This window comes from Cupressus sempervirens, chromosome 8 (genome assembly GCF_028749045.1).
Source record: "Cupressus sempervirens isolate cs-2001-9-10 chromosome 8, ASM2874904v1, whole genome shotgun sequence".
NCBI classification, from domain to species: domain Eukaryota; kingdom Viridiplantae; phylum Streptophyta; class Pinopsida; order Cupressales; family Cupressaceae; genus Cupressus; species Cupressus sempervirens.
Window position 1 is genome coordinate 701,428,047 of NC_143125.1, and position 25,741 is coordinate 701,453,787.

The window sequence follows — 25,741 nt, forward strand, 5'->3', positions numbered from 1 at the left end:
ATGGTTGTTGAGTTAAGAAAGGATTGAATCTATGTATTCTAAGATTATATTGATGAATTGTGCTTTTATGGGTAGAGATAATATTGAACATACTATTTTGCTATATCACCCCTCTAGATTAGATTAAGTATTTTTATTTTTATGCATTTTATTCTCCCTTTTCTTCTCAAGAAGTAATTAGGTGTACCTTGGTAGTGAGAAATATGGCCTTCTTTAGAAACCTAATCTCATTGTTCAAGTCCAACAACTTGGAGATTGTTTCCATGTTTCAAAAGGTTTCCTTTATGTCAAACTTTAGGCAAGGGTGCAAACTTTTTTTATAACACTATTTTTCAAATTGCTATATCATACATTAGTTCCTATTATGGGATGTGTGAGTGAGAAATGTGGGCCTCTATGATTCACACACACTTCAACATGATCTTTATTTAAGAATCATCCCATAATGAACATAGGATATTTCATCCAAAATATCCATTAAGTCGATCTATTGCCTGCTAACTAGAATGATTTTCCTATTTGATCTCAAATAGAGAAGCTAGCAACCAAACATCTAGAATGAAATATTTTGAAATCTAAATTATATGCAAGTTTAAAGCTAAATGTATGAAATTAATCTAGAAATAAAGAGAGAAAATTATACTAAATGTATGCATTATTAAGCTAAAATGAGATTAAATCACAAGAAAATTAAAGCTATCAATATAAGAAGATGAGTGATTATTTCAACATAATTTTGATATAATTCACTTTCAACCTCTACAATAAGAAATTGAGAGCTTCTTAAATATAATTCTAGAATTTCATCAATGATCAAGATCAATTTGGATGAACGATTGAGATTGAAAATGAGATTCAATTAGAGTGGAAACTTCCTTGTATAAATGAAGTTGACTGATTCACTTCTAAGTGTGAGAAAGAGTTAACTGAGTTAATTCCACTTCCAATTCTTGTTCACTTAGTGTTTCCATTTTTGAAATGAAGAGAGGATGTAGAGAATATATTTAATTTAGTAAAATAGAATATGACCTCATAAATGCATAATCCTAATTAATTGAATAATTAAACTCAATAATTAAAATGAAGATATATTTAATTAAAATAAAATGCATTTAATTACTTAATGTGTATTTTAGAAAAAGGGGTAAATTTAACTCAAATAAAGTAGTAGGAATCATAATTAAATTAAATTGATAGGTTTACCTTTGCTAATTCAATTGAACTTAGGAATTAAGTAGCATATTTAATTAATGAAGATTAGGGATTTTCAATATTTGAGACTTAGGTCAAGTAGCAATTATCAAAATTTAGAATTGCCTAGTAAAATAGGACTTGAAGATTGATAAAATAGACCAAAATTGGTTTAGCATGGAAATGTGCCAATTTTGGGGTATTACATTTGCTCCTCTTTGAATGAATGTGTGAGTAGAACATTTGATTCAAAGAAATTAGAAGTATGAAGCATAGATAAAGAAATGAGATTGGTTCTGAAATTGATGATACAAAGACTAATTGATAAGTTTTTTAAGGTTATCTCTAGAATAAAGCTTAACCTTAAAGGAATCCAGATAGAACACCTAGTTACCAAAATTGATAAGCTTTTTAAGGTTATCTCTAGAATGAAGCTTAACCTTAGGGAATCTAGATAGAACACCTAGATACCCATAGAAGGAAAAAATATTAACAAACTTCATTGACTTGTTCCCAGAATGAGACTCAATTCTCAAGAGTCAGGGTTAGATTGTCCCAATACCTATCCATTAGAAGATGACAAGATTAATCATGATTCATAGAATTATTCTCAAAATGAGGCTTAATCCTCAAAAGTTAGGGTTAGACTATCTCAATACCTATCCATTAAATAGTGTTGAAAGGAAGAGCCTAGAATTATCTCCAGAATGAATCTTAGTTCTGAGCAAGAGTTAGGATTATCTCTAGATCAGAGCTTAACCCTTAGCAAGAATTTGGAATTATCTCTAGAATAGAGCTTAGTCCCCCCAGAGTCTAGTTATAACACCTAAATATTGGTCCATGAAAGTGATAACAAGATCTAATCATGAATCGTAGAATTATCCTCAGAACGAGGTTTAATCCTCAGGAGTCAAGGTTAGACTGTCCCAATAACTATTCATCGAACTTTGACAAGAACTATTATAAGATTGATCAATTGGTCAAATGATAAGATAGATGACATATATTCTAGATAGAGGGGGACAAGGTGCATTGAGCGATGAGAACATAATATTTAGATTGAGTTGAAGGTAGTTTTGAAAGATTCAATGATGTAATCATCCTGCCACCTTTGGTAGTGAAATCCAAAGATGACACACCAGAACAATGATGTATAGTAGCATATTAAGAGATACTAAAGAAATTTAAGATTCAAAAGAGTGTAGAAGAGATCAAAAGGATTGAAAGAAAATTTTGAGTCGATTCAAAGTGATTTTGAGGTCCAAAAGACAAGATTTGACCAAAGTTGACCAAATTTGATGAGAGTTGAATTTTCTATAAATTTTGGAAAATTTGAAGAAAAATGTGATTTGAAAATATTTGAAGATTTGAAATGTATCAGAAAGATGGACTACACAAGCATTCAATTGTGTCAGTCCCAAAAAATTTTAAGTGTATTTTTTAGTTGATTACATATGCCATATTTTGAATTTGATCCTAAAAATGGGTTCAAAAAAACCAAATTAGCCAAGGGTGATTTTCACATCAATTGTAACACTTTGAAAAATTAAGTCAAAACCTATATAAGGGCCCAAAAGGTATTTTTCAATTCATTTGTGCATTTTTTTCTTTGTGAAGAAGAGAGCTTTGAGGAGAAAAATGGTGGTTCACATGTGTTTGCATTGATTCGAGCATTCCAGTTGACACAACAAACCAATGGACTACAAACCTTTGGTGAGTAATTGATAAATGGTATTATTGTGGAGCCTAATCAAACTTAGAGGTTTATTTGGCATGGTTTTCTCACCATGTTATTTTTGTGGGGTTTGGGGGGTAGCGCTCCCTAGACAAGGTCAAGGGGCAATGTCCCCAAAGTAAAAAATGCCCTTATATTATAAAAGGTGGTGATTACTTTTTTTCCTATTGGATGACTTATTCTACTCAAAATTTTGTAAGTGGAAAAATCTTGTATAAAAGAGGCTCAGGGTTAGGGATTTCATAATGTAATTGTGATATTGTAGCTTCTTGCAGCAATATTGAGCTATAAGGGATTGCGGATTATAATCACTGGATAATAATAATATTGGACTTTCTATTTGTGGACATAGCCTAGGGATTGGGTGAACCAAGTTAAATCTTGGTGTCTTGTGTTCTCTTTTATGTGATTTACTATTTTCTGGTATTGGTTATATTTTCATGTAACTATTAGTTCTATCTGAGGTTTAATCTTAACAAGTGGTATCAGAGTCAGATATTCATCTTTTTTTTAGTGATCCTCTGCAAGAAGGTCTCATGGTTGAGTGGGAGTGATGGTAGATGAGGGTAAGCTAAAGGTAGAGAAGTTTAATAGGAAAAATTTTTAGTTATGGAATATGTAAATGTAGGACTATCTTTATCAAAAGGACTTATGTTGGAAGGAAAATCCAAGAAAAAGGGAACTATGATAGATGAGAACCGAGAGTTTTTAGATAGAGAGGCACTTGGAAGCATTCTATTATGCTTGGCAACATCAATGCCATTTAATATTACAAAAGAAAAGACGACAAAATAGTTGATGCAAATCCTAGTAAAACTATATGAAAAGTCCTCTACTTCAAACAAGGTATTTCTCATGAAGCATTTATTTAATATGAAGATGACAAAAGGTGGATCTATAATAGATCATTTGAATGTATTTAATACTGTTACTAGTTAGTTATCTTCTATGGGTATTAATTTTGATGAAGAAATTAGGACTCTCTTGATTTTCTATTCTTTTCCTAAAAGTTGGATTGGCTTGGTAATGACTGTAAGTAATTCTATTTCTAAATCTAATAGATGTGATCGGTTTTTATTTTGAGTGAGGAGACTCATAGGAAAACCTCTAGTGGATCTACATCAGGAAGTTATTTGAATGCACAAGTAGAGGTAGAACAACTAAGGGAGGAAATAATTTTGGAAATCACGGGAAATCAAGAGGAAAGTCAAAGGGAATGAGGTCTCAATCTAAAGGACCAAGAGATTGCTAGTACTGTGCTAAACCAAGGCATAAGAAGAAAGATTGTTGGACTCAAAAGAAAAATGAAGGAGATAAACTAGAAGGGAACAAGGAGGAAAATGTGGTAACAAATTTGAAGAAGATTCTTTACTTCTTTCTTTAGAAATTATTGTTGATTCATGGGGTTTAGATTCTAGTGCTTCATTTCATGCTACACCTCATAGAGGTTATTTTAGTGACCACCTCCAAGGGGATTTTGGGCTTGTTTATTTGGGGTATAATGAACCTTGTCAGATTTTTGGAAAGGGAAAAGTTAAAATTAAGTTATAGAATGGGAATCATTGGCTACTACATGAGGTAAGACATGTTCCAGGGCAGAGTAGGAATTTAATTTTAGTAGGCCAACTTGGTGATGAGGATTGTGTAGTTACTTTTAATGATAAAAATTGGAAGGATTTAAAAGTTTCCCTTGTAGTAGCAAAAGGTGTGAAAGTAGGCACCTTATTTCTTTGTATAGGTTATATTGTTTCTTCTACTTTGATTATTTCAGAGAAAAATGAATGTCCAGGAATAGTTGCTACAATTGAGTAGGTAGAACAAACAAATGTTGTAGATTTTGATACAACACTATGACACAATAGACTTGGGAACATGAGTGAGAAGAGTATGAAAGTACTTCACACAAAGAAAGGTTAACCATGTCTAAAATGTGTTAATATGGATTTTTATGAAATTTTTGTGGGCATGGGAGTATTTTCCCATCATGAGGCCTATATTTTAGGACATGAGATAGGACCACAAGCCCTATATATGTAGATATTGAAGATAGATGACCTAGATAGCTCTGGGTAAGACCAAGCAATAGAGAGGTTAGTTGGATGACTTGGTAATGATAGTGTGGTGGCCTTGGAGAGAGATTAAGGTATGGAATGATGCCTAGGTGGAGCTTGACCACATGTTTACCTCCCAACCACTCATTGGTCATTCTATATTAGTAATTAAGAGATTTCCCTTGACTCACATATGGAGAAAGTATGGTCAAACACATGATATTTTATAGGAGTATTGCACATATGGTTTCCTTTCCATAGACCTAGATCATGCGTGGTTTTTCAGATTGGACTAGAATAGATCAATGATTGATGCATGATCTATTGTTGTGACCCAATTGGATTACTTGGTAGCAGTAGCGAATGGGGGGATGAATCCATCATACCAGACATATTTTGTGAGTCATCTCTTCCCACATTTCATAGACCTAGTTGAGATGGAAGTGCTGAGACAACCATTACATCAGCCACCACAATAGCTGCCATAACAATAATAGAGAGCTAGGGAATGTACCTCATAGGTATAGATTCCTCCCTAATAGATGGGAGATGATGTAGGTACAGGTGTTAGTGTGTCTAGATAGAGACATGTAAAAGGAAAGATAGATTCCCTAGGTGCCATTAGAGGAGAGGTAGTGAGTAAAAAAGGAGCAACCAACTTAGCAACCCAAGTCTGCAGTTGGTGATGAGGAGATGTAGGACTAGCTTGCTCCTAATCCACATTAGGATGCCTTGAGGAGGACTAGAGTGCAATTGCAAGTGGCACAATGATAACTAGCTGATATGGAGATATAGTTAATGGTGCAATATTTGTGGCTTGGGGATCAAGAATAGGAGATCCAAGATCTCTGTGCAAAGCTAGAGTAGTAGCAAAAGGAGATTTTACTACAGAGTGCTAGGGAGGTGTAATATTATGCCAAATATATTGAAGTAGTACTTGATGTTGCAGATTAGAAGCCCCAATTTTCTAAGTATATGAGAGCATCAAATGGCACACGAAAACCAATGAGACCAGATACCCCTCCTCTTCCTCCACCTGGGGATGAGGGAGAAGGGAACAATTAGATTCTTTCTTTCAATTTTAATTCTAACTATGTATCAATTGGTGTGTCAACACGATTTTGTATCATTTTGAGATTGACAACACTCAAATAGATTTTTGTTTTGCATCTATGTACCCTTGAATCCATATATATGAGATTTTGATTCAAGTATCTTTGCATGTGTCACTTTTTCTCTTTATAGTTTGTTGTACATGAGATGTTAAGGCTACGACTGATTGAATGCAAATTTGATATGATGAATGGATGTAGTATAGATGAAATAAATCATGAAATTATGTGTATGAAATGAAAAATGTGAATGAACTAACATCTCATGTGGTGTTCCATTTTTTTGGTTGATAGTGATAGGTATTCTATGAAGATCAAGAGAACAAACCAAAGAACAAAATGCTTGTGTAGTTGTGAAGAAAAGTGATACTTCGAAGAGGCAAACTATCCCTCATCATGAAGGATTCAAGTAAATTAATGATCAAACCATGTGCTTATGAAATGCAGCCCTATGCTAGATGCAACCCTAGTTCTAGTTACCAAGCTTGTCAAATTATCATCACTGAGTATTTAGCTAAATCCAAAAATGTCATACAATTCCCATTGACATTGCACTGATGGAAATATGAATAAGACATATGTTCTAGTTTTTTTAGAATTAAATGTAAGCATTCGAGGAACAAGAAACTAGAATGACTACAATATTTTTCTCTTTTGATATAGCAAGTGAACATAAGCATCAAAGCATAAATGCTAGGATGACCATAATGTTTCTTGCATGCAAACATACTAGAAACATGATAGATCCTTCTTATGCTAAGTAACTAGTAAGTATTCTATACACAACGACCCTTGCTTTCATAACCTAAGATAGAAGTGTGCTAAGTATACTTGGAGTGACCCATACGTTCACTTAACATGATGAGTATCGATATTTGCATTAGCATAGAGAATTCAATCAACAAGAAAGGAAATGAACCAACCTTAGTGAAAAGTCCATATAAAATGAGTCAAGGTACACATGGCCATGTTGAATCTAAGACTAGATTTTGACTATTTCATGTCAACACACTTAAGATGTTTACTAAGCTCATGTTGAGCTAGTAACACATGCCAAGTAAATAGTTGATGTAGAGTAGGTTCAAGTGCTGAGCCAGAAAGAACTACAATAGGTTCTAAGTAAACTTTAGGTGCCGAGTGAAGATCAAGTACCAAGAAAAGTATTGGTGTCGAGTCACTATAGAAGCTGACTGGAACAAAATTGCTATAGGTGCTAAGTGAGCCAATTTTTCTATGTGAGCCAAGCATCAGAGGTAGCAAGTGCCAAGTAACATAGATTGGACATAGTTGTTTGTAATTGCACAAACACCTATGTAAACCATTTTTGGAGCCGACATGGAAGAATCTTAAAGGATATTAAGAATAGGAATTAATCTTTTAATTAAGGATAAGAATATGAATCTTTTACATTTCTTATGCAATCAGCATACAACCAATAAGAAAAATGAAGAAGGCATGCAACCAATAAGAAAAGTGCAAGGAATGAGTGGGAAATGAAGATTTAATATGGATGGTAGATTCATATTGAACCCTAAGTCTTCAAAATCCTTAATAGGAGGGAAAAATCTCATTGTATGTGTGGATGAAAGAAGTGTATGGGTGAACTATAGTGAAATTCAGAGAGAAGTGTGAAAAGACTTAGAAGAACAGTGCAACATTGCAGTATTCAGTTGATCAAGAGCAGAGTATTAGAATATTAAAGAGTGACATATTAGATCAAGAAAGGATTAGGTTAGTCAGAGCAGAACAAGGATCTGGGATCAACTATAGGAGATTGCAGAGCTATTAGGTCAAAGACTTTCTAATACTCTCTAGCAATTGTATTAGATATGGAAATCCTATGGACTTAGGTTGGCTTAGCAGTCATTTGTAAATCCTTTAATAGGGTGGCATTCCAAGTGAATACATAGAAGTCCTTAACCAGACCTACTTTTAGCAGAGTAGTGAAATCCTTTAACCATGTCACTTTTGACAGACTATAAAGTCTTTAACAGGATAGGATTTTCATAGGGTAGACCATTGGAAGTGGTCAAACATTGTAACCTTGAATAGTTACACATTGTTGCAGTGATATTTTGTGGGTGTCATCCCCTCCCCAGTTTTACCTTCTCATTTTGGAGGGTTTCTGGGTTACCAAATTTGTGTGTTGTCTATTTTCATGCATGTCTTTACTTTCAAGTTCATTAGATAGATTGGATGTATGTGAATGGTTTTAGTTAAAATAATTTAAAAAGGTTAAAGTTAGGTACTTCTAATTCACCCTCCCCCTCAGAAGTAAATCTTCCTATTTCTTAATTCCAACAATTGGTATCAAAGCTAAGTTCTCATAAGAAGGAGCCTTACAGCTTGGAGAAAAGATCTATAAATGGAAATCTACAAACTTGGGAAGATCATAGAGAATTAGGAAATTGACATACAACTTTTTTTATATGCTTTGGAAGAAGCTAGAGGAGTATTGAGAAAATCCTTAAAAAGAAGAAAATAGATTTCTATAGCTGAGAATGACACATAGTACAAGGACATTGACACCTCAAATCTATTTTCAAATGGAGATTCCAAAGAGTTTGATGCAGCAATAGTAGATCTAATGGAAAATAATAGAGCTCAAGTAGAAGAAATTAGAATACTCAAGATTGAACAAGAATCACAAGCCATAATGCTTTGTAAGGTAACTAAATAGAAGAAAAGAGCCATTGAAGACAAATATATGATAGAAGATGACAAGAGAAATCTTACCAATAGACTAGAGGAAAAGACAATTGAGTTTGAAAGAATTTATAACATGTAGCTAGACACTTTAAGCTAGATGATGAATGCACATCATGAACTAAATATGAAGGACATTGAGATCTCTACACTAAAGATGCATAATGAACAATTGCACAATGACCTAAAAAGAGAAAAGGATATTGTAGAGAGCTTCAAAAAACCCAATGAGGACATCAAGTACTTTGACCAACTATTGAAATCACCAAGGGCCAACAATGATACTTTAGGACTAGGTTACATCAACACTAAACAAGGAGAGTCCTCCAAGACTGCAGAGGAAAGGAAAGGTAAGAACACTAAACCTACTTGTCATTTCTATGGTAAAAAGGGACATACTTCTAATGTATGTAGGAGCAAGAATTCCCATCAGCATGATAAGCCTAAGAATGCAAGCTAATGTCACAAGTGCAAAAAGCAAGGACATCAAGCACATGAATATAGGACTAGGACTATTAGAACACCAAAATTTGAAGGTCACTGCTGCAATTGAAAGAAGTATGGACATGGAGCATTTGGGTGGAAATCAAAGCCTATGTGGACATCAAATCAGGCAACAAGAGAAGGTAACCACAACCATCACTACAATTGGGATTATAACACCAAGTATAGCTGTCATTACTATTAGTAATATGGACACATTCCTAAAAATTGCATAAGGACATATTTCAAAGGAAACTACAACAGATGGTTAAGTCAAACCACATGTTTTAGTTGCTTGAAGACTGGTCATATTAGTAGGAATTGCCCAACAAAGTCAAAGGAAACCAAGTCAAAAGTCAACAAAGGAAAAGAGAAGGTAGATGTTTAACACATCAGAGGACAAATGAAAAAGATTTGGAAGAAGAAAGATGAGGTTAGCACATCAAATGAAGGGATCACTTCATCTAACAGGCCACATGGTCACACTTCATCAAACTAAGCAAATGAAGGCATGTGGGATTAATTTACAAAGTTTTATCATGCATCAATCCTAGAAAAGATAGTACTAAAAATAAGAGATCAACATGATTAAAGATGCAAAGTTGAAATTCAAAGTTTTTACCAATGTTGTTGAGTTTTCCTTAGATGTCAAGTGGATGTCAGCATATTTTGAGCTGCTAGTAGGAGTTGAGTGATTGGTCATAGCTGAGTTGGCAATGGAAGTTGAGTGAAGAGGAAATCTAATTGGAGCTGAGTGATAGAAATTCAATGGAAGCTAAGTTATGTTGAAATCCTTAAGGAGCCAAGCATACAACTGCATATGAACTAAGCATCTAATGATATGTTTTGAAGAGTGTAATGTCAATTTTTTGATCATTTATCATTATTCAAATGCATAGAAAGAATGAGAAGAATACCTAAGTGATTGATGAATAGCAATTGAAGCTTTTGCATAGATTTCAACAAAGATCAAGCACCATTTTCATCGATCTATGGTATTCCTCAAGTGCTGAGTTGCACAGTTATAGAGTTTAATATCTTTTGAAACCCTAGATTTTTAATATGACTTCCAGTTCTAAAAACCCTAAGGAAAAGGAAGGTTTCAAGGTTTAGTAAGTTAGTGATGATTCCAAAAGTTGCATATAAGAATAACCCTACTAGCACACTATCCATTATTCCACCCAAAGTCATAATGGTGCAAGATGTTAGGAAGTGTTACAATTGCAAGGTAGGAGCAATAGGAGACTTGGAGATCTATCAAGCATATGATAAACTGTGTGAAAATGGAGTGCTTAAGGAAGAATTTCAAATAGTTGAGAAGAAGGATTTAACCTATGCCCTAGTTTTCCCCATAGTTTTCAAAATAGAATTGATAAGAATTGTTCTAAGTAGAATAAATAATGGTTGTTTATGGCTATAAGGAGGACCTATCAAGATAACGAAGAGAATCATGCATAGAGTTACAAGTTTTCCAACCCTAGAATGGTACAAGACCCTACGGAGTGATTCTAAAGAAGCTATTGAAAAGAACATAGGGGAAAAATGGAACAAAAGGGACATGACTATTGATACAATCACATATCCCCTTCTAGAATTTGTAGTAAGGATCATATCACACAAGTTCTATCAATCAAGCAGATTGAATAGTGTTCCATGCATTGCTGTGGATGTGGCCTACAAAATTGTCAAGAAGGATCATGCATATGATCTGGAAGAATTGCTATTATAGAAAAACATGGAGAATTTGGGAGCAATAAGAAGATCAAAAGGTGCTTAGTGTAAGTTTGTATTAGTTCTAATCTGTATATTTTTCTATGTTCTAGAAGAATTTCCCTCTTTTGGCAAAATAGATTGGAAATCAGACAAGCCAACTATTACTCAAATCAATGAGTACATTGAGCAAATGGGAGACAACTTTGAGTCTCTAATGACAAGTTACTTTGAGGATTTTAAGAAATCCATGAAGCAAAGACCGAGGATACTAGTTTCCCTAGTGGAATAGCACATTAATGATATTTTTTTCTTGGTTGATATTGATTATACTTATGTCCAAGCAGCAATTCCAAGGGTTAGATGGCTAAGACCATTAGGTTATGAGCTAAACATTGATGACGCTTCAACAACAATCACAACATTGATTGTAGAAGTAATTGAAAAGGATGCACCACATATTGGAACATTTGATGTGGTGAGATCTAAGGTAGACATGGAATTGAAGATTGCCTCCATTTTAAAGAAGAAAGACAAGCTTATAAAGAAGCTTAAAGAAAAGTTTGGGGAAGGCAGTACAAAAGAAGTAGAAGAAGAAGGTGTAGAAGCTGATGAAGATGATGATGATGATTTAGAGGAACATCAACCTCTTACATTGACACAAGGCTTAGGTGAGGATGAAGAAAAGGAAGAAGATGCCAAGGAAGAAGAATCTAAGGAAGCACTAGCTCAAGCTGGGCCCAAGAAGATAAAGGCCAAAACTCAACCTACAACCTAGCCTAAAGAAAAGAAGGATACAAAGAAAAGCCAAGCCAAGCCAACTATACTAGTAACAAGAGCCACCAAAAGAGCCTCAACTCAAAAGACCAAGGAGCAAGACAAAGAAAATAAGAAGGCTACTGAGTAGACTGGTCCTGTGCAGAAGAAACCAAGGAGAAAATATGTTGCACAACTAGAGTTAGATGATGGAGAAAGGACATAATTTGAAGATATCAGCCAATTTAGAGTGGTAAGCCATGCTCCTAAGTCAAATATTGACAAAATTTGTGATAATGTTAGGAAGAATGCAGATTTTTCTGAATTGAAAAATATTAATTTTAATAAACTAAGTAGATAAGATCAGAATAAAATTGAAGAATCAATATATACCATGATGGCATAATTCAAGAACACTCTTGAATTAGACAATACAATGCCAAAGGAATTATATGAAATTGTTGAAAATAAGTGGCATTATTGTTTGAAAATAGAAAAGGAGATAAGAGAATCCACACTAGCACAAGTAATGTCAGAATTGACTAATGGTCAAATCACTAAGGAAAACAAGAAACATGGAAGCAAGTTTGCACCAGAATATAGAGCCTTTAGCATCTTGCAAAATAAAGTTGAAGATGTTGTCCAAAAATCAACAAGAATGTGGAAGTTGATATATGGCTTCAGTCTTGTCAAGGATGGAGAAGAAGATCCCTTTGAGGGACAGAACACTAAAAAGGATGAAGATGCAAATAAGGCTAAGGCTAGTAAGAAAGAAGAAGAAAGAGAACAAGAAAAGGATGAAGGAGAAAAAGAGCCAAAAAAAGAAATAGTGGAGGAGAAAATAGAAATAGAAAAAGAAATGGCAACAACTGAAGAGGAGAAACAATCTGAATAGAATGGACAAGATACACAACTGCCACCTCCTAGTCCTCCACATACAACACCTATAGTTATAGTCATTGTAAAGGATGTTCCTAACACTTTTTCTTAGAATGTCAACCCTTTAACTACAAAGGATCTCAAGAAAATCCTTCACCAATCAACACTACAAGCACAACTATGTACAAATCTAGTATTGGTGAGTGTTGATGAGCTCTAGAAAGCTGTAGCAGCAATAACAAGGGAGAAGCGAACTACACAAGAACAATCCTCATAGCCTTCCATAGTTGCAATAGATCAACCTAAAGAGAAAGAGGTACTAGAAAAAATTGCTAAGGTTGACTTTATAACAAAAGTGAAAACTATTGACGAGGAGCAATCAAAGGAAAAAATAGGACAAGATGTTCCTGTAGCATAAACCCAAGGTGCACCTCCTCAAATTGTCATCATTGATCAAGGTAGTAGAGGAGAGGAGAAATAAGTAGAGAAAACCCATAAGGAGCAAGAAGCAATACAAATGTTGATAAACTTGCCTACCTTAAGGACTCCTTAGAAGAAGCTGAGCAATCATGCAATGCCATTGCAAATTTCTATACCAAGCTCGAGCACTACCAAGGTTGCAAGGGTAATTCATTATGGAGATCCTACTTTTGAAGAAGAAATAGTCATACCAAGCTATGACTCAAGGAAAATGAACCTGCAGTAGATCAATGGAGTGCAAGAGGCACTAGAAAGGAGGAGAAGACAAGAGATACTAAAAAATGAGTATAATTAGAAGCAAGCACTGGTAGAAATAAAAGGAATATTTCTTGATGCATTTAGCTTGTAGACACCTGATGAAACCAAGCTTATATTGGAACAACTATTAGATATTATAAAATAGGTGACTAATGAAGACTAGGAAACCAATGTGATACTCATGGAATGGTTGAAGAAGAAGTTTCAAGGAAAAGTTAATGAAAAGATATCAAGTGAAATAGCACTCTCACAGGTTGAATTGGCAAAGAAGATTGACAAAGTGAAAAAGGTACTTGAGAATGTATTCTCATTGTATAAAAAGTTGTGTGATTTCTCATATTTTACACAGGAGACAAGCCAAAGAATAATGAGCTTGGAGAGAAATCTAAAGATTTCTAGCACTCAATTGCCAAAAGATTCAACTCAGAGTGAGAGACATTTAGCCCAAATGCTTCACACACAAAAGGAACTAGCTATGTTGATAGTAGAGGAGGCTAATATCAAGGCCAAATTGATGCAAATATAGTCTTCCATAACCCCGCATTTGGAAGTACTCCATAAAAAACAAGCCTACATAGAGAATGTTCTCAAGAAAGATCCTAATCTTTCTACTTTGGAAGGACTTGTTCATCTTGTAGCAGAGACAACAAATCTAGCATAAATCATTGGAAATTTCTTTAGATAATTGGGATGCATCTCTCAAGATGATTATGGATGTCAATAAAACATTTTTGGTGAAATATGGTCTTAATCCCTAGAACCCTTTGATAGAAGTGTCAAAAAGGGGGATAATTAATAAAGGGAGAGAAATAATTAAGAAGGAGATATATTGTTTTGGAGGAATTATAAATAAGAATGGAAGATATAGTGTAGGAAGTAGAAACATGGTATTCAGTACGAGACACACACACAGATATATATATATATATATATATATATATATATATATATATATATATATGCATATTTTTGATATGTATGCATATTTTACTCAAAGAGATTAGACTTTGATATATTGCTAAGTGTTTTTGACACTCATGTCAAAGGGGGAGATTGTTGAATCTAAGACTAGGTTTTGACTATTTCATGTCAACACACTAAGGATATTTACTAAGTTCATGCCGAGCTAGTAACACATGTCGAGTAAAATAGTATAGATGCCGAGTAAACAGTTGATGCCAAGTAAGTTCAATTGCTGAGCTAGATAGAACTACAATAGGTGCCGAGTGAACTTCAAGTGCTGAGCAGTCTTCAAGTGTCGAGTGAAGATCAAGTGCTAAGCAAAGTATAGGTACCGAGTCCCTATAGAAGCTGAGTGGAACAGAATTTCTATAGGTGCTGAGTGAGCCAATTTTTTATGCGAGCCGAGCATCAGAGGTAACAAGTGCCAAGTAACATAGATTGGACATAGTTGTTTGTAATTGCAAAAACACCTATGTAAACCATTTTTGGAGCCGACATAGAAGAATCTCGAAGGATATTAAGGATAAGAAGGAATCTTTTACATTTCCTATGCAATCAACATGCAACCAATAAGAAAAATGGAGAAGGTATGCAACCAATAAGAAAAGTGCAAGGAATGAGTGGGAAATGAAGATTTAATATGGATCGTAGATTCATACCTAATCCTAAGTCTTTGAAATCCTTAAGAGGAGGGCAAAACCCCATTATATGCATGGATGAAAGAAGTGTATGGGTGAACTATAGCAAAATTGAGAGGGAAGTGTGAAAAGAGTTAGAAGAATAGTGCAACATTGCAGTATTTAGGTGATCAAGAATAGAGTATCAGAATATTGAAGAGTGACATATCAGATCAAGCAAGGATCTGGTCAGTCAGAGTAGAGCAAGGATTTAGGATCAACAATTGGGGATTGCAGAGCTACTAGGTCAAAGACTTTCTAATACTCTCTAGCAATTGTATTAGATATGGAAATCCTATGGACTTAAGTTGGCTTAGTAACCATTTGTAAATCCTTTAACAGGGTGGTATTCCAAGTGAATGTATAGAAGTCCTCTAACCAGGCCTACTTTTAGCAGGGTAGTGAAATCCTTTAACTAGGTCACTTTTAAAAGAGTGTAAAGTCTTTAACAGGACAAGCCTTTCATAGGGTAGACCATTGGAAATGGTCAAACATTGTAACCTTGAATAGTTACACATTGCTGCAGTGATATTTTGTGGCTGTCATCCCCACCCCAGTTTTACCTTCTCATTTTGGAGGGTTTTTGGGTTACCAAATTTGTGTTGTCTATTTTCATGCATGTCTTTACTTTCAATTTCATTAGATAGATTGGATGTATGTGAATGTTTTTAGTATAAAGAATTTAAAAGGGTTAAAGTTAGTTACTTCTAATTCACCCCCCTCTCTCAAAAGTAAATCTTCCTATTTGTTAATTCCAATAGGCCATCCAATACAAGATAGAGGCTCTTATAGTGGAAACAAATTTTATATGGATGCTTCAAATTACTGAAACTAGACTAGCAAACAAAAAGAAAAGAAAAGATCATGCCCCCAATTCTCACTTCTCTGGTCAAAAGAGACATCATTGAGTTGCTCAAAGAGATATAATAATGAAAAAAAAAGCAAAGTAAAGCTCAACATATCCCAAACAAGTTCAACATATTAGTTTAGTTTTTGTATTATAGGATTGATGTCAAGTGTCAATATTCCAAATATATATGCAAGAAATCTCTCCAATAGGATGACGATAGTAGACATAATCAATTAGGACAATTGGTGACTAAACTTGAGGATGAATCTTTAGTAAGAAGAACCTTAGTAGGAAAATGAATGATAGTAAACAAATTCTATAAGAACAACAGGTGATTGATCTAAAAGAGATTTTCCATTAGAGGAATCTCAATAGTGACACAAGTGACAATAGGAAGACATAGTTAGAACAACTAGTGATTGATGCGAAAGAGATTTTTTATGAGAGGAATCTCAATAGTGACATAAGCGATAATAGGTAGATGTAATTAGAACAACTGATGACTAATACAATAGAGATTCTTATGTTATTGTATGGTTTTTCCCTTGAGTTATGACAAGATTCAATTGATGGATGCATGAGTGAAAGTAGCAAACTAAAGTAGGAAAGCAATTATACAAGGAGCCAGAAGATGCACTACAAGATGTAGCATTTAAAACAAGAGGCACCTATTTACTAGGTTTTCACTTTCTTGGCAAAGATTGTTTTTTTTCTACCATGATGTCTATTTGCTAGGCTTTCATAAATGGAACTTTTTTTATTTTTCATTTTTTTTTCTTTTTGTTTTTTTGAATTTTTTTGTTATGACCAAGGTGCCTATTGCTAAGTTTGCACCAAGATAATGATTTTTTTCAAGACTTTTAAGTATGTACAAAGAGTTTTTTGGAATCATGTTGGTTGGAAGTCACATGATTGAACTTTCTTGTTGTAGCTTCTAGAAATATGCCACTAATAAGGTCGAAGATGATCACATGCCACTTGTCAATGTTCATCTAACAATTTTAGCTCTTGAAGTTGAGATATTCTATAGTCATCATCAATAATGAGGCCTTTCATGGAGATTCTCAGAGTGGAAATCTCAACCTCAATTGAAAGCATATCATCCCCTCCATATAGCAGAGCAAAGGGCATTGTACCTGTTAGAGTTCTGATACTTGTTTTGTAGGCCCATAATTTTGGATTAATCTAAAAGTGTTAGTCCCTTCTTAATTTGTTGACTGTGTGATGTAAGATATTAAGGATGGCCTTGTTAGATGCTTTTGATTGACCAATACCTTGGGGGTAATAAATAGAAGACCAATGTTGCATGATTCAAAACTTTTTGCATAACTCTTTAAGATCTTTGTTTTTAAATTCTCCTCCACTGTCAATAATGATGGAGGAGGGTACACCATACTTGCATATGATGTAATTCATAATGAAAAAAGCTATAGTTTTTCCATTTTCTACCGAGAGAGGGACCGCCTCTACCCATTTAGTGAAGTAGTCTATAGCTGTAATAATAAACTTACGTCCATTTGAAGAGGATGAGTGAATTTGACCCATAAGATCAAAGGCCCATTGTTAGAATGGCCACACAATGATAGATGGAATTAGCTCCCTGGCTAAAGTGTGAATCAAATTTACATGGAGTTGGCATTTTTTGTAGGACTTGACATATTTGATTGCCTCTTGCTCCATATTTGGCTAATAGTAACTAGATTTGATAAGTTTATGAGCTAGTGTCAAGCCATTAGAGTAAGATCTAAAAATTTCCTCATGCACATAGATTAATTTATGTTTGGACTCATTGGGTTCTAGAAACCTAAGGAGTCTTTTGTTGAGATCTCTCCTAAACAAGTCGTTAGCAATGAAGCACTACAGATAAGGTGACATTTTTCATTGCAGGTTAGATTGTTCAAAATTGTTTGGTCATCCAGGTAAGAGTATATATGATGGTAGTAGGATGAGTCATGTCCTACAATAGAAAAAATCATCTAGAACTCAAGGGAATTATAGGTAGAGTAGAGTAATATCTCCACTAGGAACTCATGTCAAAGATTATTCTCTAGCATCTGTAACATGGAAGCAAGAGTAGCCATTGTATCAACCTCTTTTTTTTCTAGTTGAGGAATATTTTGAAAGGTGATATGAGAAAAGTATTTCTTTAGGTCATTCACCATGCATTTATAAGGTATCAATTTCTTGTCCTTCATTTGGTACACATCATTGACCTAGTTAACTACGAGCTATGAATCACCAAAGATATTCAATTCATCAACTCTTCATTCAACTACAATCTTCATGCCATTAAGTAGGGATTCATATTCTACAATATTGTTTGTAGAAGGAAACATAATCTTGTATGCCTTAGATAGTGAATACTTCTATGGTGTTATGAATAAGAGCCCTACACCAGATCCCTGTTGTGTAAAGGAGCTATCAAAGAACATCACCCAAGTTTGGTGTGTTAGCATTAGAATTGATTCATCATGAATATCAACGTTCAATGGAAGAAGAATTTTCATTGGTACTTTTGCTAATTAATCAACAATTTCTTGTCCTTTGATAGCCTTTCTCTCAACATACTAAATATCAAATTCACTTAGTATCATGACCCACTTAGCTAACCTTTCTATTAGAGCTGCCTTGCTGAGTAAGTATTTCAGTGGATCAATTTTAGTAACTAGTTGTGTAGTATGAGCGAGCATGTAGTGTCTCAACTTTTGGGAAGCAAATATTACTACCAAGAAAGCTTTCTCAATGATGCTATAATTCATTTCATAAGAAATCAATGAGCGATTGAGATAGTAGATAGATAGTTCCTTGTTATTATTGTCTCCTTAAGCTAGAAAGATACCAAGAGATGACTCTATTGCTAATATTTACAAAATGAGAGGCTTCCTATAGATAGGAGGCATCAAGATCAGTGGATTAGTTAGGTATTTCTTTGTTTGTCTTAGACTCTAATCACAATCTTTGCTAAAGTTATATTTCAAACCCTTATGTAGAGTCTTAGTGAATGGTTGTGACCTATCTGCTAGTTGTGAGATGAATCTACGAATGGATTGAAGTCTTCCTTGCAAGCCTCTCATCTAACTAATATTGCAGGGTGGAGGCATGTCCATGATTGCTTGAACTTTTTTTGGATGTACCTCAATTCCTTTTGTAGAGATGATGTAACCAAGTAGTTTCACAGACATGACAATAAATGCACACTTTTTAGGGGCAATTCTTAGATTGAACTTCTCCATATGATCAAGGATGGGTCCCAAATCTTGATCTCAGACTGAACATCTCCATATTATTAGGGATGGGTCCCAAATCTTGAAGGTGAGTGTTGCATTTTTTGCTCTTAACCAAGATATCATCGACATAGTCCTCCATTTTCTTATGCATTATATCATGGAATATTTTTGTAATTACTCTTTGATATGTGGCATCAACATCTTTCAGACCAAATAACATCACAATCCAACAAAAGGTTCCCCATGCACAAGTGAAAGCAATTTTCTCCTAGTCTCCTGGTACAATTTTGATCTCACTATAACTAGAAAAACCATCCATGAGTGAGTACATTTCATATCCTACAATCATTTCCACTATCATATCAATGTTGGGAAGTGCAAAATAATCCTTTGGACATGCTAAGTTCAGATCTTAAAGCTCCATACAAACTTGTATAGATTTTTCATGTTTGGAGATTGGAACAATGTTTGATATCCATTCAGCATAGTTGATAGCACAGATGAAACCAACTTTGAGAATCTTTTCCAATTCATCTTTAACAAGTAATGCAACATGAGGATACATTTTTCTAAGCTTCTATTTGAACAGTTTTACTCCTAGGGCAATAAATAACTGATGCATTATGAGATCGAGATCCAAACCTGACATGTCTAAATAGTCCCATGCAAAATACAACTTTTTCTCTTGGAAGAAAGTAATAAATTCCTCTATCTTCTATAGATAAAGACTATGCAATATGTATCATATGAGGCTCTTCTTTTGTTCCCAAGTTGATTGGTTGTGTTGATTCTATCAAAGCTGATGTTCTTTCCTGAAAATGACTAGGAAGTGCATCAAATATCTCATCCTTAGGTGCCTCAGAGAGGTTTTCACCTAGGGTATTTTTTAGTGGTGAATATTCATAATTTTGTGAATTTTAGAATTTTTTTGCGAATAATTTAAGATTTAATGTAACCTAAATCACCACATTTTTATTAAATTTAGTTCTAAAATATTTAAAATTGTTCAATAATTTATTATATTAAAAAATTTAAACTCAAAGATTTTCCACAATATTTGATACATGATTAGATTTGATTCACCTAAATATTATATATTATTGAAAAAATTAAAATTAATTCACCAATAATTATCATAATTATTAGTTACTTTAGAGATATATTAACAATATTTAGTTTTCACCATTGATTTAAAATATAATGTAATTATCCTCATAATTTCTATGAGATAAAACATGTTCAATTTTGATTTGTAATATTCCATGATGATTAGTGAACTTCCTATTATTATTGAGATTTACCAATATTTTCTACTAAAAATTATGATTCTAAAATAATTGCCAGTGTAAATAATATTTAAAATAAAAAAATTGAGAGATTCACCAATAAAAATAATTTAGTTTATATCTTTTTCTAGAGGGAGGTTTCTTAAAGTTTACCCTATTTACACCTTTGGATATGTCTTTTATTTTTACTATTTTGGGTTCCAATACTGCCACAATGTGGTTTTCACTATTGGACCTTCTATTTATTTTCTTTTTTATTGTGTGACTAAGATATTTGATGTCAACTTCACTCATGTTGACACTCTATTAGCTGGTGGAAGATGTTACTGGTTCGATAGTGTTTAAGTAGCAAGCCAGAGCATAGTCATTCTAGAATGTAGGGACTTCATTAGATGCATTAGAATTCTAGTCTATAAGATTAGGATAGGTGAGTGAAAGATATGCGGTGGGTTCAATGGCATTTATGATGTAATCATCAAATGCCTGGACAAGTCAGTTGAGACCTAGAGTGGCTTCATCCACAAGTGTGTTTGAATTACTTTGAGTTCTAATGAAATTAATCAAAGACTCGATGATACTAGTGGGATGAGACTCATCTGACCTAACCCTAGACAATTCACCTAATTCAAGCTAATTTTCATAAGCATGAAGTTGATCTACATCTTTCTCTATAGTTTCTTCTGAGAGAGAGTCAAATTCATACTTTCAAGAGTCTATGCTACATGGAGACATGCTATAGAATTCTCCAATAGTAATAGGGACCCATTCTCCTTCATCATTCAAATTTTTACAAAGTCACTCAATGACTAAAGAATGGCTAGACTCTCCTTGTTCCTGTTGAACATAAGGAGGATCAGTGGTGCTATCAGAAGAATCACTATCAACATCTGTAGTATTGACATGTGGTACAAAGTCATCTAGTTCTATGAAGAATTTAGTGAGAGCAATAGGAATTGGATAAGGATAAGGATCCTCATCATCAACACCACCCTCATGATAATCTGACTCAAATTGTGACTCATGTTTAGATGAACTCTCAGATTCTAGTATAAATTTGTTAACCCCTAGATGGAAGGGAATCTTCTTGAAACCTAGATTTGATGTATCTGGAGAACTTCTAGCTATTGCTTTGACAAGATCAATTAGGTCATTTTTTTTGCATCTAATTGGACCATTCCTTTTTTAGCCAAAGAGTTTCATGAGTTTAAGGCTTGGACTATACTTTTGAGGAGCAATTTCATGAGACTATTCTATAAGATCAACTAGAGTTTCCTCTCTATATATCCATGCAACAATGGATATGTTTTCATCTTCCTTCTCTAGAGGTATAGTAGCTCTCTCATATAGTGATAGGGAGACTTAGGGAAAGATGTCAGAGACAAAACCAATTCTATGTGATATTCACCCATCCCAATTTCTTTTAACTTGAGGATCTTCTCAATTTGTTTTAGCTTATCATCATGATGATCTATAGATTCCCTATTAGTAGGTACAAATCTTTTAGTAGATTTCAACATGTTATAGGTGTTACTAGTATTTTTAGGTATGGTGACTTCAGAGTCATGAAATAGAAACTTGATGTATTGATGGTAAGTTGAAGGAACAACTTGCATTTCATGTATCCATGGTCTCCCTAATAGGATGTTGTATGCTAATAGAATATCAAGTACTTGACAAGTGATATCCCTTTCTACAGGACCAACTTGAAGAGGCAATATGACAAGGCCTAAGGATTTATGCTTGACTTCAACATATGCCTTGATAGTTATTTTGTAATGAGGATTAATGGATTCTTTAGAATAACCTAATTTTTTGAGTAGAGTAGTAGAGCAAATGTTTAAACCAGCTCCATTGTCAATGAGCATGCGACAAACATGCTTCTAGTGTATCATAAATTGAATATGCAATGTTTGGTTATGCGACTTACTCAGTGAATTATTGTCCTCCTCATAGAAGGACATATAGTGAGGTGAGATCAGATGACCTACCATATATATGCGACCTGTCAAGATCAAGATCTTGTGGTAAATTTTCCTTGATGAGGGCTTTCTCAAGAATCTACCTATGAGCAGGTGAGATTTTTGTTGAGATAATGGGTGTTGCACACATTGCATAATATTTCTTAAATTTTATTATGCAATTTTGTATCTAGGAACACCTAGATGGATGTGCAACATGTAAAGATTCCCATGGAATATTCTTGATGAGTTGTATTCTAACATTAAGATAATATTTGATGTAATTGTTTAATATTAGGAAAAAGAATTAAATTTCTAATATTAAATGTGGGGTCAGTGGGTTAGGTAGCACATGGTTTATGTAATACCACTTGGTGGTTTTGTAAGACTTGATACTATATAACTAGACATAAGGGTAGTTGTTGTAGAGTGAGAAGGAAAAAAGAAAAGAGTCAAGGAGGACAAGGCTTGACAAGTTAGCCAAGGGACCATTTGTGAAGGTTGGAAGCATGTCATGGGATGTGTGGATTCATGCTTGCTCACATAGATTTCTTGGTAGTGGCTATGGCTTTGAAGGCTACCATGGTTGTATGACAATGGTATTTTTTGTTGATTAATACATGTTGATGGATGCTTTTGGAGGCTAGATTTTTTCCTTAATGAGGGTTTCCCAAGGTATATCTTGTGTCACATTTTGTGGGTATGTTGTCTATTCTCTTGCATGTGAATTTTAATTTTGTAATTATTTTACATCTATTATGGGTTATGTGGAAATGGTTATATTCTTTGTTACAAGTTTCCTTACAAGTGGTATCATAGCTATGGTTGTGTTGTTGTAACCCTAGATTGAATCTATTGGTGTTTGAAAATGTTACCAGTTTTCAATTACCCTGATGAGAACAAAACACATCTAGGGGCAGCTAACTCCCATTTTCAACATGCCCATTCAGACACTAAGCCAACTATAAGGCTAGACCCTTATTCTTCAGGCTCTACAAAACCTAGGCAAGTGGACCTATAGATTCTTTATATGGTATCAGTTGTCAAAGCATACACTGAATCTACTATAAAGAAGATAAAACCCTTATTTCTCCTATTAACTCATGTAATAACACAGATCTATAGTAGCAAATTGAAACTCTAAGATATTCACAAGCTAAGTGAGGCATCACATTTAGGTTCTTCAACATGAAAGGGAAAAACAATTGATTAATGATGTTGATTCAACATAATCTCAAATATGCAGAACTATAACAAGTGATCTTGTAACTCATCAGTGCCTAATCCATTGGGCAATTCCATGAATTCAAAACATGCATTTGTGACATCAGGACATATTTTGTATACCCAAAAATTAGATCTATCTAATCACCTTGTGATTCAACATCAATGTTCATTTAAATCTCATTCTCACAAAATATCCTTCTCAAGTGACCAATAACCTTGTTAAACATATCAAGCATTTACTTGGGCCTTTGGTCCAATAGCAAAACACATCAAACATACAACCTGAAGGGGATGCAAATTGGTCTCAGCTCTTTGTTCCTAGACCACATAAGACTTAAAGATTGCTGAGACAGGAGACAAGAACCCGAATGAAACTAGTGAAATAATTGCTCATATGTATTGATTTCCTTGAAACTATACATTCAGATGCATAAAATTAAAACATGAAAACACCTAACATATCAGAACTTGCTATATTATCTGCACTATTATTGTTCATATAAGAGAATTATGCTAAAGAATATGTGGTATCATAGTATGGGAACACATCAAAACTAGATCCAAAACCTGGTATCTCAACAATGACTGGTTTTTCTCCAAATACTAGAACCAACCGGTTTCTCAGTGACAAAAACTGGAACCTGTACCAAGAGAAAGAAAGAGATAGATTTAAGAAGAAGAAATTCTCGAATTTGATCAAGAGATGACAAGTGTTCACACAAAATTCCTTCCCAAGAAGATGAAAAAACCTCTTTCTACCCTCTCTCTTCAACTGCAAATCAAATCCAATCATTTGGCCTCTACAAGGTAGAAATATCTCAGATATTTGATTCACCATCATAACTGATTTCTGATGCTAAAGTTGAACTCATGGTAAAAGTGAAAAATCATATGAATATGGCCTTTAGAATGCAATATAATCTTTCCTAGCTTATTTTTACCACATTCAAGCTCCAAAAATTCATCAAATCCACCCTTTAACAAACTCTAATAATTAATGATCAAATTTTCTTGTTCTATTGCCAATGCCCCAGATTTTACAAATTGACATGTAGCATGAACTAGTGAATACCAGTGCACAATCTGACTTCAGAAATGAAAAATTTCCAATGTCAACAGTATATAACATCACATATTTCCTCTTCTAGAAACCCCTTAAAAGCCAATTTGAAAAATACCCCCTAGGTATTGAACCTTGGTCTGGAATTTTGAATTAAAAAAATTCAAATTTTTTCTAAAGTATCAACTTTTAGAAAATAACCCTTTTGAGTTTAAAATTCACGTGCATCCCATTTTTATTAACAAAAATGACATTTTCAAACATTTATATTTTCCTTTTCCTTCAATCTAGGTCAACAAGGTTTGAATGACTTTTTGCCACATGGTGGCCTCTAATTGGTCAACCTACCACCTCATCACCACATGGTGCTCACCCGCTTGCTTACATTTCTTAATGACCTTGCAACTCCATCTTTTGAGGATGCACAGACCGTCTGATCTTCCATGTTGCAACATCATATGCATATGCCTAAGCTTGCATGTCTCCACCACATCACTACTAGGTGGGACCCTCTTGCCACTTGTCAATTGCCTGCATTATTGCACTTTTTATCCTCTTTGCATCTCTATTTTGCAAGTTTGCACCAATCGTCCTATGTGCCACATGGTGCAATCTCATTGCTCGGGTTCAATTTCTTGCCATGTCATCATCTTAGCTAGTTTGTTTAAAATTTTACTTTGGTTGATGTCATCTATCACGTCCAAGTCAACTATGGGGCCCACACAATGCAACTTGGCCTTCACAAAAGGCATCTATCTTTAAGAAAATAGGCAATGTGTCAAGAATGATATTTAAAGATTAAAATGTTCTATTCCCTAGCTAATGCGGGATAATGGTTTTAACCTACTTTTCCTTTGTGGCTTCTTCTTTGTTGAAACTATGAGCTTCTTTGTTTATACTGGCACTTTCTCCATATTGCGTGAGTTATAGGCATGGACTCTCCTTCACATCACATTATGATTCATGCAAGACTGCACATCATGCTTCATCAAAACTAGAGCCTAATTCATCACAACACCAGACCAAAATTCTCCTTTACAATCAAATGCTTACTGACAATGACATCGAATAGTTTCACATTTTGGGTGTGTCAAAACGTTGCTCAAATGGTAGAAGTGAAAAGGGTAGCATA